Source organism: Ahaetulla prasina, chromosome 2 (genome assembly GCF_028640845.1).
Source record: "Ahaetulla prasina isolate Xishuangbanna chromosome 2, ASM2864084v1, whole genome shotgun sequence".
Taxonomy (NCBI): Eukaryota; Metazoa; Chordata; class Lepidosauria; order Squamata; family Colubridae; genus Ahaetulla; species Ahaetulla prasina.
Window position 1 is genome coordinate 249,701,981 of NC_080540.1, and position 17,179 is coordinate 249,719,159.

Consider the following 17,179-nt stretch of genomic DNA (forward strand, 5'->3'; position numbering starts at 1 on the left):
CATTCCTGTCCTATTGTTTCCTTTCATTATATCCAATTAATATAGTTATCACATACTTATGCTCATATATATGCTATATATTATATAGTTATTTTCATACTTATGCTTATATATACTGTTGTGACAAAAAATAAATAAAATAAATAAATGTATACTTTTGTGTGGAAGAGATTGGGTGCAGACATGAACACATTTATTTCAACATAAAATTCATATATGGCCCAATTTTCTGCTAACATGAGAGAAATTGAAGAATTTAATTTGGTTCAAGTTTTAATGTAAAACTGGGCAAATTGTACTTTAGAAAAATATAAATACTATAGTAAAGAAATTGGATGTTTACATATTAGCTGCGATAATATAAACCTGATCCAAACCAAGGAAGCAATTGCCAGAAAAGATTCTCCTGGAAGGCTGGTTCTGAATATAGTCATATATTTCAAGAAAATCTCATTGGATATTACATGAACATACCTCCTTTCAAACAGTTTGTTCCGACAGACCAGCACAGCTCATCTGTCAGAAGAAAATGGTAAATAATGCCAGCACCAGGGAAAAAAAATATTAATTAGGGTTAGATTGTCATATCAGTCTTTCTCAAAATGGGGTGACTTCAGTTCTTAGAATTCCTTGTCTAACGTGATTATTGATGAAATTTCTGAAAGGTGAAGCCTATATATATGGAGAGTGCTCAGGATAGAAAAGATATGCTTATTATTCTGTTCTGTCATATTTTCTGGTCAAATGAATAAATATATTTGCCTTAAATTCTATTTCTTAAATTTGTTTTCCAGTTAAATAAATCCATTGATTTCTTTTATGTTCATTATATCATTTCAGAAAGTACATCTGAACAAAGAATAATAAATATTTCATGCTTTTGTTTAGATTTCACTGATTTCTTCAAATGAACCACATAAACAAATAAAAAGGAACAGTTGGATAATTGTATGTTTTACTGGAAGTATGAAGGTTATCATAAAAATAGTGTCACTGTTTTCAGGGATCTTAAGTTAAAGAATAATATACATCGAGAGCTCATAAAATATGATATATTTCCTGAATCATATCTACCTCTCCTGAGGTCTTCACAGGAGACATTATTATTAGACAGCCAAGTAGACCTCACCATCATCCATCTTGTTTTCTAAATGTGCGTCTGGATTATTTGCCAAAAAGATTTCTGGCAATCTCCCCGTATCCCTAAGGTTCCACAATTACAATGTCCCTATTGAAAATGTTAAAGCAATAATAAAAAGTAGCCATCACACAAGCATAATTCATGATGGTTGCATGTTACTTCCATTACTCTGACTCTCTTGGTACCTTGATGGATAATGCCTGTGTTTTACCATTATACTATAGAAAAAGAAGCTTGAAATCTTCATTTGCCTATAACAAATAAATGATAAAATATTTTGACAAAGGATATGACTTATAGTTCTTCTAGATTGAGATTATATATTGTTTATTCATAACGGATACTAAGGCTAATTATATAAACGTTTTCTACTATTACATATTGCATAATATAAATATTCACCATTTACCTCTACCCCCTGCTGTTTTGGGGGCCTCTCACTTCAGAACCTGATCTTCTCAAAGGTTCTGCCAAACCCCCAGCTCCTTTTGGTTCTTTTAAGTAAGAGTGGCATCATGAATGCCTCCCCCCAGAACCAGTGCTTTGTTGGCGGGGCTTTGTTCATCCCCTCAAATGCTTCTCTGAGAATTTGAATGAATAAAGAAAGTCTATTCATAACTGTGAACAATGGCTTTCCTCCTAGTTTTTTCCAAATCACTACTAGAATCAAACACTTTAAATACTGAGTTTCATTCTCAGCTCCCACAAAATCCTGTTACAAGCTGGCTTAAAGCAATGTAGATGGATTCTTTTCCCCCTGTCACAATTGTAACATCTGATTTTTCGCCAGGAGGAACAATTCTCCCCACTGTCACTAGTGGAAACGCTGTTTACCAGAAAAGTTTATGGCTTATTTGCACATACACCATTTTTATTGGCTGAAAATACACCATCTACTCACTCCTATTCAAGCTTTTTTCTTCTCCTTCAGTGTTAACCTCTTCCTTGTTTAATCTATTCTTTCTTCCCAACAAAACTTCTCCCTTATTAGGCCCATCCCCAAACTTCAGGTCTTCTGCTTCTTTATTTTCCCTATAATGTTTGTTTATTTGCTAAGTTTCCATACTTTATAAAAATTACATTAAAATTATATAAATTATGTAATTGTGTCTTCCAACAAAGATCTAAACAATCAAAAGTTACATGGAATATAATTTTCAGTGCCTTCCTGAATAACTTTTGTTCCTCAGCAATAAGTTTTGAATCTATGGGAACTGCTTTTAATACTGCAATTTGACTTAAAAACTGGTTTGGGAAACCACATTGTAAAAAGGCTGGCTAGGAAAAGCATGTAGAAATTGCCATGAGGCCTTTTCAGATAGGTTTTAGTTTTAAAAACTAAAAAATATGTGTATTTTCTTCCAGACCTTGTTCATTACAAAGCTTGGTCTTCATATTTTGCCATTTAGAGAGCAAAATTGGGAAATGATTAATTTAATATTTTGTGTGAATTATCTTTAAAGAATAAGATTTTCTCCAATCATTTTAAATTGAGCCATATTACTGCTCAGCACTTAAGGCTTGTTAAAAAAGAAATGGATTTCCACTAGATGAAATATTGTTAGAAATCTTTAATGAAGCACACATGGAGGCCAGAATACTCAATTCTTGGACAGAAGCCCTCATCACCCTTATCCCAAAAGAAGGCACGGATCAACAACAAATCAAAAACTACAGACCCATCTCATTACTAAATGCAGATTAAAAACTATTCACATCAATAATTTTGGAAAGATTAAAAAAAGTGATAAATGAATATATCCATCCTGACCAGAACAGATTTTTACCAAAAAGGCAGATAAAAAACAACATGAGAACTATAATAGAAGTATTAGAATATTACGAGGCACACCCAGACAAACAAGTGACATTAATATTTTTGGACGCCCAAAAAGCCTTCGATAATTTAAATTGGAGATTTATTATTTTGCAATTAGAAAATATAGGAGCGGAAATGCAATAACAAATAAGAGGAAACAGAAAAGATGCAGATTGTAGAACTGAAACTGTGTACACTGTTATTTATATGTATATATTCAAATAAATCAATATTAGAATTATATGTATAAAGAATAAGGGAGAAAAAATGGATAAGTAAGGTGTGTCTACCGATGCAAAATTGTTGAAAAGAAAAAATTGTAAAATATTATTTTTTGTTTTCAAAAAAAATAACAAAACTGTTTAATAAAAATATTTCTTCTTTAAAAAAAGAAGAAAGGAGTTCACATGGAACATGATTTCAAAATGTGATATTAATACAGCTTTTGACATATAAATTAAAAAAAAATCAATTTTGTGACAGATTATGAGAAACTGTTCCTAAATGGCAGATAAAAGCTAATTCTTACTACCTAAATGTAATGTACAGCTTGTCATGTCATTAAACTGACTGATAAGATTTGGAATGAGGAAAATAAAATTTGCATTTTTCAGAAAGATTGTCGAGGGGAAAATCAGAAGCAGAGCAAAGACCATAATGGTGATGTTAATGATTTGTTTCATTCAAAATGGTACAGCAAAATTAAAATCTTTAATACTTTTGACTTTTTTTTTTTTTGTATGCAGTATGGAATTGTGTGAGTGTATGTGGTAGAATTCTCAGCAGATTAGGGACTGAATCTGCTTTCAGAGACTCTTCATAATTGCAATTACACTTGATATAATGGGCAAATTATAAAATACATGGGGAGTCATTCTATTAACTAAATTTGATTATTTCAATAACTTAATATTTAAAAGCAAACAGATGCCATATTTGCCATGGTACTACTACTTTGTAGAATGTGGCCTCATGTTTCCCTCAAAGGCCAGCTGCCAGCAGTATCCATACAGTATGGTAAAAATAATCAAGTTAGCAACCATGAAATTGTGATTGAAACTCCACCTGTTTTTTATTTGTGACATCATCTTGGCTTTTTTATCAGCCATGTGGACTTCTCAGCTAGCTGCATAATTGAAAAAAGTCGGACATTCCATCATTATGCACCTAAAGTACTTAATGGTAATATATAAGTTTAATAAATAACGATATGGAAAAAATGACTGTCTGTTTATTTAGAAAGTGTACGTAAATGGGAAAACAATAGAAAAGAGAATTTTGCCACACTAATCCAGAAATACGCAGACCATGTATTTTATTCTTCAGAATTCAGATGTTCATGGCTGGAACTGGATCTAGAATTTAAGCCTTGTATTTTAATTTTATACAAGAGACCCGGATTCAAAGGAAGCATGAAAAAAATTGTTTCTACTTTTTAGTAAACAATTCTGACTATTGGCATTTATCTTGATTCCTATAACACTTTGGTCTTTTATGCTTTTTGTTTCTTTTAACCATGTGCGCTAAACTGATCTTTTCTATTAAAAAGTATGATTTATTAATTTTTTAAAAAAATAGAATTTTTCATTTAAGAATCTATACCTGAATCTTTTATTACTTGAGATCCATGAATGATAGAAAGCCACTTCAATTTTTTCACATTTAGTGCTGAGTACATTTTAAATAGATTGATTGTTTAAACATTATTGCAGCTCCTAACTCTCAGAACTGAATGACATGTAGCAACCTAATCACTAAAATATCTGCACATCTGTGCTTTAGTCAACTATTTGATTAACAAAAATAGGCGATGTCTCAGGAACCATTCACTCAATTCCCAGGATTGTGCTTCTTCAGGAATTATTTTCATTGTTTTTACAATTACTGTTAATAAATATATTTTTACCGTACTATTGAATCAGATGTGTAAATCAGCTTCCATGGGTAACGACAGAAGTATTAATAATTACTAGTGGGATCTGATGTAATATGGCAAGCATCCAAACAAAAGGGCTTCAGTTTAGGAGACTTCTGATATTTCAAGCAATTTCATTAGTTGCCTTCCAGCTTGTGTGTTAAGCCATTAAATAAACTTTTTATGTGGTAGATAAAAATATTTAGTCTATTTCATGCTTTCGAGATCTGGTTTAAATGCATCTTTGCTTTATTTTAAAATGATGAAGTCCATTTTATATACATATTAGATGGCTGCTTCCTTGATTATCATCATTGCCTTGGAAGAATAATAAATTATTCATCTTTGGAATATAGTGTTTTGTACTTTTACTTGATAGTTGTGAAAAATGAACAACTGACAGGATGCATGAACTTGGTCCAACAGTAGCTTCTAACAAAGAGGGCAAAGTTTAATGACAAATTTGATTCCTGAAGTTCTTTAATTTAAGAAATCGATTCAGTGCAGGTGACTAGATATGAAGAGGGCATGCAACTCTAAAGCTAGAACAAACATAGTACAGTCTATTTAAGTGTCTATTTTATATTTTACATGCTCTAGGAGTCTGAAGTCATTAGTAATTTTGATTATTTTACAAATACAATATGTCTTATTGCACTGAACATATCTATCTGCTAATCAAAGATGTCATCGTGATGAACCTGCTGATTGCTCCTGAAATGTTCTATTAGAATTAGGAAAGTAATTATAGAAGCAGAGAAGAAGCTCACAAAAGGCCAATAAGTAGTATAAAACAATTTAAAAGATATTAATAATGCTTATAAACACACCCACCAAAGTACTGCTTTTTAAAACATATAACTGAATGTGCTTTTTAACCAATCTATGGCAGTTAATTTTCAGAACTAGGGGAGTTTTGGTTTTTGTTTTTTAAAAAAAATATCCTTTGAGAATGTTTAAAAGCGCCTCAAATCATTTATTGTTTAAATCAAATAAATACAATTGTGTTATTAATTAATGAAATTTGAAGTCACAACAAAAAGAAGCTTCTATGGAAATACTAAATGTGTTTGGAGAAAATGATCTACCACATAATAATGTTTCAGAATCCTCAGTGAAAGAAGCGACTATTCTGAAAGAGAAGTACTTTCCACATTGAATTCAGTGACCTAACAATAGTGAATACATTTACACATGAAAATAATGTTAAAACATAAGTGACAATCTAAGAGCTGATCCAATCTGTAGAAGAAATATATATATATATATATATTAATTTACATAATGGACAGAATAACAATGCCGTTGCTATCAGAGTCAAACAACGCTTCAAAGAGTACTTTGAAGAAAGCTTTAGTCAAATTAACCTACAGAAGCAAATCAAAGAAGTAACAGGCTTCGAAGCAGAGAATCAAACAGTTTGTGTCAAAGAGCTTTTTGGGCTTTTAAAGCTCTTTTGTAGATTCAAAGGCTTTTTTTTTTTTTTTGCTCTGGGTTTGTTACAGAAAACATACAAAGTTCACTTCCATATATAAGATCACTGTGTAGGTGGACATTGTTACCTTAGCAGGCAACCAATTCATTTTATCAACTGAATAAATTCCCAGCCAATCAAAGTTCTTGGGGTTTTTTAATATACTATATTAAGTTTCAGAGTAACACACTAAAATACAAGCTAATGTGAAGGAGTAAAGACTTAGAATAACTTTATTGTCACTTTGAATGTACACTAACTGATACACATTAAAATGAAATTTCATTGCATACAGCTCTCAAAGGGTCACCACCTCCAATATGCACTACATAAACATGACCAAATACATGCATATAAACATACATACATACAAAATTATGCATACTGTATATTCACATATATTATATGACACGGAGAAACAGCACAGTCTAGTTCAGATGTACATGGCAAGAAAAACAAAACTTACAAGTTTACCAGATGAATGGCATAGGGAAAAGAGCTGTTACAGATTCTGGTAGTCCATCTAATTATACTTCAAAATCTTCTCCCAGAGGGGAGAAACAGAAACAGACTGTGAAATGAAATGGAATAGCAAAATAAAAAAAAAGTCACAAAAATACAATAAACAAATTTATAACAAGGAGGACTTCAATTTTTTTAAATCCACAAATAATTATTTCTCATTAAATGTAAACAAACAATAGCAAGATCTTAAAATTCTAATTATCACCATTTTAAAGTACCAATATTCATAAAATATTCTGTAGAATATTTTCTTACAGTGGGACTATTTTAAAATAGCATTGTAATGAAACTTTCAAACATGTCTGGCTGAAATCTGACCCACTTAGTATCTTTTAAAGGGACTGTGACTCCTCCTATTGTATTATTTATTGATTTATTTTATTTATTTGTCAACAAGCACAAGGAAACAGGTAACAGTATAAAAATAGACATGGACACATGAACAAAATTGGCACAAAAAAAAGATATAAATAGGGAAAACATAGCCATAAACATATAGAATAATTATATATAATTGGGAACAGTAGGACTGGGATGGTAGGCATGCTGGTGCACTGATGGACTCCCCCTTAGGGACCTCTTAAGAAACATGAAAGGTTCAAGGTAGACAGTTTAAGGTAAAAGGTATGGGAATTAGAGAGACTAACAACACGATCAGGTAGAGTGTTCCAGACATTTGCTACTCTATTGCAGAAGTCATATTTCCTTCAATTAAGATTAGAACAAATTACATTGAGTTTAAATCTATTGATATCCCTTGTGTTATTATTGAAATTAAAGTACTCATTTACAGGTAGAACGTTTTGGTAAATAATCTTATGAACTAAGCATAGGTTGGAATGTAGACGACGTAGTTCAAGGCTATCTATTCTGTTGAAAAATAAAGCAGCTGTAGGGCATTTTAATGTTTTCCTATTATGGCCTCAGGACAAATCTGTTTTGAGCCAACAATTTTGGCCTTTTTTTATTGATTCATATGGGGATGAAGTGCAATGGGGTAACATTGGGTCAAAAATGTGAATGGTATTTTAATATGGATATGGAACACAGAAAAAGCACAGTAATATGGCTCATTAAGAAGAAATTCTCCCAGAGTGTGCTATATTTTAAAAGCATAAAACTATTTCAGGGAGAGAAAACTCATTCACCATGTCAGTAATGTAATTATTTTATTTTATCCACTAAATTCTTAGAAATGTGTTCCTTAACACATTAATAGCAACTATTTCCCCATTTTCAGGGGGACAAATAAGGTCAATTAACCACTCACTTAGACTACTTTTGGAGTATGAACAAGCAGATGGGTTGGATGACAGAAAACAGACAACTATTTTCAAATCTGCAGGATGCAGAAGGAGAATTTTCTCACAGTAAAAAAAAATGGGTGGACAGATACCAGGTCATCAGAAGTAAACTCCAAAGAACAAAGCTGCTAAGAAGAAATGTGCTTTTCCTAAAAGTCTCACAGAGTGTTCCCAAGTCCTTCAGCTGCTCAAAGCAAATCATAACTACAGAAACATCTGGAAGATTTTTTTTTCTTGCTTCAGAAAGTTTTATAGTTGGAAGGGATGTTGAAGATCATATAATCAGCCTCCTGCTAAAGTCAGAAGTCTTGAAAATATACCATCGCCTGACAGACCTTGAAATAAATATTTCCAATGACAAGAGACTATCATTTGCCAAGAATTCTATTCCACTGTCAAAAAGTGTTTCCTTCCTGTTTATATGTTTCTCCAAGTCAAACGTATTTTTCATTATCTTTTCGCCCTATTAATATTCCATGAAGAAATTTTAAGTTTACTCCATTTTCTGTGTGGTGGGCCTTCAAAATAATTGAAGACAGCTGTCACAGCACATCATCTCATAATGAGACTAAATTTATAAAATTCTATGAGGACCCATTTGGAAAAGAATATCAAGCATTAATAAAGAGGATGTTCTAAGTCGACTACACAGAGCAATTCTATTTTTTTTAATTAATAATCATTCTCCAGTCTGGACATTCTGTGTAGAAATGGGTTCCTGGCTGTGAATTGCCTCTGCATTACAGATATAAAATATGCTTTATATCATTTGTATATGTTCATATTTCATTTCTAATGAAAATTTGGAGAGTAGAAATGCACACCTTTGGTTTTTTCATGTAATTTTTTGTTGTTCAGGAAAAATTTTCATGGTTTGCATATATATGTTTACATATATTACTGTGTAATACTACAGCTAAAAACATTGGTTCAGTTGTTGTGTGTAATATCTTTATTTTTGGATAAGAGATTACAGATAATTAAATGTTAAATGTTAAATATTTTGGCATGCATACTAGATGACATTTGGTCTGTAATTATAAATTTAGTTGACTGTTGGATGCACCTTCATTTGGTTATTTGCTCTGTCACTGAATCTTTTGGGACAAACATCACGGATCTATCATTTCTCAAATCCTTCCCCCATACAACATGATTGCACTGCAAATATGTGATCATTTTCCTCAATATATAAATGAAAAGGTATAATGATTTTGTTTCATTTGTTTAACTGGATTGTTTTTATCTAGTTTTTGGAATTGTGTTGAGAGCAGATCATGTTTTAAGTCAAATTCCTTGTGTGTCTAATCACATTCAACCGAATAAAGTATTCATTCATTCATCTATGGAAATTCTCCATCATCCAGGTCATGGCTGTCTCAAAGGTGCTTTTTTCAAAAGGCAACTGAACTTTCTTATTTTTCTCTGAAGACATTTTGCTTCTCATCCAAAAAGCTTCTTCAGTTCTCAGCTCAAAGGAAAAACAGAAAGTCTGGTTGCTTCTTGAAAAAAGCAACTTTGGAACATTCATCCATCCATCCATCCACTACTGAATACCATTGCCAGAAGATGAAATGCTAGTTATCTCAATGAACCTGGCTGGTTCTTACTTTCTAGACATCTGAAAATGGGTAAGATATTTATCTTGGACCAACTGTGGTAAGATTTAAGCAAGATTTACTATCTATTGAAAGTGTGACTCTTACTCCTTCGCAACTAACTGTCCACAAGAGTCAGTTTCTTGAGAAACTGGTAAATTGCTTCTATTTCCTCTCTCCAGCTTAGTTTCCTTTCTCTCTTCATCCGTACTCTGTACCTTCTATATATTTTTTAGCTCTTTGCCTTCACAAGTCCTCACACAGATCCTTCACAAGTTTCAGAGGACACTAAATTGTAAGGGAGAAAAACACACATCAGTAAGTAGCCTTGAGTCTTTTCATCCATAGAGAGAATGACAATATGTATGTGAAGAAAAAATATATATGATACTCTAGTTATTGGTTCATACTTCAAAACTGATGGAGAGCCCTGAGCAGTAGTTAACCAGTTCTAGCTCATAAAGTCCATTCCAATCCTTGCTTCGCTAATTTTCATGTCCACCCACAACAAATCTTGATGTCTATAACCACCAGTTTGAGCAGCTGTTTCATTCCACTTTATTAGGGAAACCTTGGGCATGAATTCAACAAAATATATCAGTTTACTTTATTCAATCTTAAGAATTAATAGTACTGTTGTTGTATTCCAAATGTGGAGAAAATATATTACTCAGTCTGACTAGCACACAAGAGCTTATTGTGAAAGAAATCATACTTGGCAGGAAAAAATAAATCTTTCTTTTGGTCAGTTCAAACAGCTGTCATTTTTGGCTTGTCTCTGTGGGCAAACAGATACTTTCCAGAGCAATATAGCTGCTGATTGCTTAAACCTGTTGTAATAAAAAAAATGGTGGCAAAAAAGTCCCCAAAACAGGCCAGCTTATGTGCTAAGACAACAAAAGAACAACAAAAACTACTACAGCAGCAGCAGTAACAATGGCAATAAAATCTCAGTGCCCAGTAGAACTACTTAAAAGATACTAATATGTATTAAGACTATTCCACATAAGTTCTATCAAATCTGTTCGCAACCTGTATAACTGCTGAAGACCACTATAGAGTTTTCCTACTTGAAATCAATAGAGTCATTAAACTATACGTACCACAAACGACCACCAAGATCAGGAAAAGCAAACTACCCATATCAATAAAAAAGTTCCAATCAAAAAAAAAATCCCTCTGGAGAAGAAACAAAAAAGGCTATGTAGCAAATTTCAAAAACCGCTACAGAAATATATGCAACCAAATAAAAACTGAATGAACCAATTACCATACCAAGCAAGAAGAGGACCTTCTGTGCACAAATTCCAATCGCGCCTTTTATAATTTTGTTAACAATAAACTTAAAGACTCAAGATCCATCCCACCACTAAAAGATTCTAACAGCAAAAAATGCAATGACAAAACAGTTAAAGCAAACCTCTTCAACATATTCTTTGGCTCAGTTTTTGTTAACAGCGATGACACATATCCGACATTCCCAAATCGTACCAGCAATGAGTATGACGACTTAACACATATAGATTTCACAGAAGATAATGTTGGAAAAGCTCTTCATAACTTGAAACCATCACTATCTATTGGACCTGATGGACTATGTGCATACTTCTTAAAAAAACTTTCCACTAATATAGCAGAACCCCTAAGCATAATCTTTGATAAAGCTTTCATCACCAGTTCCCTTCCCAAACTTTGGTCACTAGCCACAGTCATCCCAATCTTCAAAAACAGAGACCCCAGCTTAGTTGAAAACTACAGACCACTCTGTGCTGTGTCACCTGCAAAGTCATGGAATCAATCATCAACCAATCCATTACCTTACACTTAGAGAAACAAACAACCTACTCTCTAATAAACAATTTGGTTTCAGGAAAAAATTATCATGTAACTTACAACTTCTCCACTGTAAAAACATATGGACTACAAATCTCGATCAAGGCAAAACAATAGATGCAATCTACATAAACTTCTGCAAAGCTTTTGACTCAGTAGTACATGATAAATTTCTCCTAAGACTAAAATCCTATGGCATTTCAGGACCCCTTCACAAATGGATATCTGCTTTTCTGTTTAACAGACAACAAGTGGTCAAAATTGGCAATGCTCTATCAAATCCTGTTCCTGTCAAGAGTGGCATTCCTCAAGGCAGCGTTCTTGGACCAACACTCTTCATACTATACATAAATTATCTTTGTGACCATATCTCATGTAACTGTGTTCTCTTTGCTGACGATGTCAAACTATTTAACACCACAGACAATACATCTACCATTCAAAAAAACCTTGATCATCTAACCACTTCGTCTAAAACTTGGCAACTCCAAATCTCTACCAGCAAATGCTCAGTCTTACATATTGGAAAAAAGAACCCAAACACTAAGTACATACTTGATGGACATTACCTTACAGATGGCCCCCACCCTGTTAAAGACCTTGGAGTTTTCATATCAAATGATCTAAGTGCCAAAGTCCACTGCAACTACATAGCAAAAAAGGCTCTAAGAGTTGTAAACCTAATCCTGCGTAGCTTCTTTTCCAAAAACACTACACTACTAACCAGAGCATATAAAACATTTGCTAGACCAATTCTAGAATACAGTTCGCCTGTCTGGAACCCTCACCACATTTCTGACATCAATACAATTGAACGTGTCCAGAAATATTTCACTGCTCTGAAAACAACAAAATACCTTATCCCACCAGACTTGAAATCCTAGGCTTAGAAAACTTAGAACTCCGTCGCCTTCGACAAGACCTAAGTTTAACTCATAGAATCATCTACTGTAATGTCCTTCCTGTTAAAGACTACTTCAGCTTTAATTGCAATAATACAAGAGCAACCAATAGATTTAAACTTAATGTTAACCACTTTAATCTAGACTGCAGAAAATATGACTTCTGTAACAGAATCATCAGTGCTTGGAACACTTTACCTGACTCTGTGGTCTCTTCCCATAATCCCAAAAGCTTTAACCAAAAACTTTCTACTATTGAGCTCACCCCATTCCTAAGAGGACCATAAGGGGCATGCATAAGAGCACAAACATGCTTACCGTTCCTGTCCTATTGTTTTTCTTTTTTCTTCTTCTTATATATATATATGCTTATACCTCCTAATATTTCCTCATATATATGTGTATATACTATAAAATCTTTTTGTGTGATGCTTATATATATTGTTCTGACAAAATAAATAAATAAATAAAATAAAATAAATTTCTGATCAGTGTTCACTTTCATATAGCAGCTGTTATTTTGTTGTATGTTGAAATATTACATAGCAAAATTAATGTCTCATATTTTGAAAAGACTAAACAGGGTAAACTTCAATGTCACTACTTTTATCTGTGCTATTTTAATGGACAATGAGCCAAAATGTATTCCATTTAATTTTAATAACTGAGTAAAATAGGTATGCTGCAGTCTTCTCCATTCTATTAATTGCACTGCTGAATTTGAATGCTAATATTTTTGATGAATTCTTTTAATTTCCTTTAAAAAAAGACAGCAATGTTATCAAATAAAGCATTTGTTATGGTAGAGTTTTATTAGAATAGAGAAAAAAGTTTTGGGACATTTCAAGATTTTTTTTTTAATGGTAAGATATACTTTAAGAAAAAAATATTGTGGTAATTTCATGGATTGGGACATCAGCCAGGTTCAAACCAGTTCGTAGGACGTAACTTAATAATAGATAAATATATTTTATTGGCACTCCTGAGAAGTGTACAGGTGTTTGCATTTGCTTTTTGTTTCTTCCTGTAGCAAAATACAGTAACGTGGTCACAATAAGCAGAAAAAAACCACTGGCAAAAATGAACCACCCCATTTTACTCTTCCTTCCTTAGTAAATTTGAGTCAAGTAGGGACATCTACACAGGGTATGGCCAAACTATTATGTGTACACATAAATCCAGATAGAGCTTTGAGCACATTATCGTGGCTGCCATCTAGACTTTTGGCCCAATCCTGTGAACTTCCTGGAGCTGGGAACTGAGTGCAACTTGCTGCTTTCAAAGCCTGTTCTATGGTCACTTTTTCCACTAGTCTTGCCATCACCTACCAGCCTAGCAATGCAGCAATGTGGCAAAGAAACAAGAAGAAATAGGATGAAATCGAAAACACATTATGTTGCCCACTATTTTTAGCAGGAAAACTGTTTCCACTATGGCAATTTGTGAACTGCTTCAGAGGAGTGCATTTGATGTATCAAATACTGAAAAGCTGAGGTTCTGATTCCCCCAGGAAGTATTTCCTCATGTGGCTTTATCCCTGGAGGTACCTCATTTTCACTTTTGATGATTCATCTACTGAAAATCTAGCAGCAATGATAATGGCCTCCACAGCGGCCCGTGTCTAATGCATCATTTCCCCCCCGTAAAAGAAACATCAACTCTTTCCTGCTGTAGTTTGAAATAATATTGTCAAGAAATAAAAATGCATAAACCTATACAATTCAGTTAAATGTTTCTAGTGGAACTCTGCATTCCTGAACACATAACTTTGTGAGAATCAGTTCCCAATGAGTAGAAAATGTAAAATAAGAACACTTTGAGAAATGTTGGAAGTAGGATCTATTATGACAAATATAAATAGGTAAGAATAGGGGTTTGGGAGGGGATAGTTTTGCAGAATTGAGTGACTTACTATTATCCGACTCGTTTTATATGAAAATGTGACCCTCACCGTGCTCACTTTTGAGACAAAATTGTAGAAATTTTCATGGAAAGGGGAAAAAAATGGCAGACTATCAAAGGAATCATTCTGGCTAAAATGTAGGCTTTAGGGACACAATTGACGTCCCTTTATTCTGCTTTTCCGAAAGAGTAGGGGGGAAAAGGGGGCTGCTTTTCTTCCAAATGGATACATCAAGGAGTTCTAAGAGCACAAGTCTCTTACAAACCCTCAGAGGTCAGAGGGGGGGAAAAATCACAGAATTCAGGATGCAAAGAAAAGAGATATAACAAATCTCATCACCCACAGCTTCTAAAGAATCTAAGGAATTTATAAGTGAAACATAAGTCCAATGCAACCAGTGGAAGCTCCAAGTAGTCGCTGATATGTTTAGATTTTATTTTGGGATATCACAGAAGAAACATTCACTGTAGTTGCTAAAAGCTTTAGACTAGCAGTCTGAAACTGGATTGTAAGCAGGGGTGAAGTCTGACAGGTTCTGGAGAACTGGCAGCGGAAATTTTGAGTAGTTCGGAGAACCGGCAAATACCATCTCTGGCTGGCCCCAGAGTGGGATAGGAATGGAGATTTTGCAATATCCTTCCCCATGGAGTGGAGTGGAATGAGATTTTGCAGTATCCTTCCCCTGCCATGCCCACCAAGCCACACCCACAGAACCGGTAGTAAAAAAAATTGGATTGCACCACTGATAGTAAGCATTAGGTGATATATGTAAACTTTGTCAGGCAGAAGTCAAATATTGAGACAGATGTTCAGAGAAGTTGTATCCACCAATTCAGGCAAAAATGCCCCCTCCACCACATGGACAAAGTAAAACCCTCAGAATGAGCTGTGTTTAGTTTTGTGCTATTGATACCTAGCTTAGGAATGGTTTGAAAACTCTGTATGTTTTTGAATTGGGAATGGCAACAGCTGCCTCAACTTGTTATATTGAATATATATATATATATATATATATATATATATATATATATATATATATATATATATATATATATATATATATATATATATATATATATATATATATATATATTTGTTTTCTGAGGTTTTTGCGGTGTTTGTATGTAGGTCTTTGGTTATTGGGTTTTCTCCGAATTGGAAGTGTCTTGGCGGCGTTTCGACGGTCTCATTCATCATCTTCAGGCTTCAGCTCGTGCTTCTGGGAGCAAAAGTCAGATAATTGCTCCCAGAAGCACGAAGCTGAAACCTGAAGATGATAAATAAGACTTCGTCGAAACGTCGCCAAGACACTTCCAATTTTACGCGGGAGAAAACCCGAATAACCAAAGACCTATACACACACACACACACACACACACACACACACACACACACATATCGCCAATATACTCTCAACCTTACACGGGAATTTGGGTCTTTTTCCGTGTAAGGTTGAGAGTATCTTGGCGATGTTTTGACGAGGTCTCATTTGTCATCTTCAGGCTGGTGCTTACAGCTTCATGCTTCTGCAAGCAAAGCGTGATCGGAGCTGCCGTCTCTCTATAAATACTGGTGGGGAGGTGGGGAGTGTTGCTGTAAGCGGGTTGGCTGGCTGTATGGTTGCAACTTGATTGGTAGGGGGAGTGGGTGTTTGCAGATTAGTCGGCTGTTTTGTAGCATCCTGTGTGGGTGTGGTCCTAGTTGTGTGCCCATTAGTCTTTTGTGTTGTAACGACCTGGTTAATGGGCTGTGTGGAAATGTCCTGAGTTCTTGGAACGTGACCTCCTGTAGTGCTAATGGGCTTTCTGGAAATGTCCTGAGTTCTGGGAATGTGACTTCCTGAGTCTTGTGCTGTAACATCCTGGGTGGTAGGTTGTGTTGTAATGTCCTGAGGTTTGGTGTTGTGGCCTCTGGAGTTCTATGATGTGATGTCCTGAGCAGATGGCTGTGATGCAGCATCCCGGGTTTTAGTTTGGCTCTGAGTTCAAGGTCTTGTTATGTGTTCATGGCGTGTGCCAGTTTGCTTTGTGTGGAAATTGGAGAGGGACGCAGCAGCCGGTGGTGCTAGCGTGGTCTGGCTTCTGGATGATGGTTGTGTTTCGTCTGTGGGATGGGTTTGGGTTTGAATCTGGTGAGGATGATTGGTGGTGGCATCGTGTGTTATCCTGGGTCCAGTGTCAATTTTTGTGGCTGGGACTTGTTTGTTGACTAGGGCTAGTTTCCAGATGTCTGGTAGGCGGGAGGTGTTGTCATGTTTGTTCATGTTGTGGGGGTATTTCTCTATTTCGATGGCTTCCATAATTATTCTCTTGTTGTAGTGTACAGTTTTGGAGATTAATTTGGTTCCTTCAAGATCAATTTCATGTCTTGTGGTTTTAAGATGCTGGAAAAGGGAGGAGGTTTTTTTCTTCTTTTCTGACTGCATTCTTGTGTTCTGCGATGCATGCATTTATTCTCCTATTAGTTTGTCCAATGTATGTGGCGGGGCAGATTTTGCATGGTATTTCATAGACTCCTTGGTTTTCTAGATGGATCTTGTCTTTGGGGTTTCTTAAGATGTTGGCTATTTTTTGGTCTGTGCAGAAGACTGTCTTGATGTTGTGTTTGTGGAGAATTTTGCTGATTTTATCTGTGGTGCCTTTGATGTACAGGAGGAGGGCGATGCTGTTGTCTTGTTCTGTGTCTTGGTTCTTGGGCGGTGTCTCCCTTTGAATTAGGTTGGTGATTGTGTTTCTTTGGAATCCGTTGGAGATTAATATGTTTGT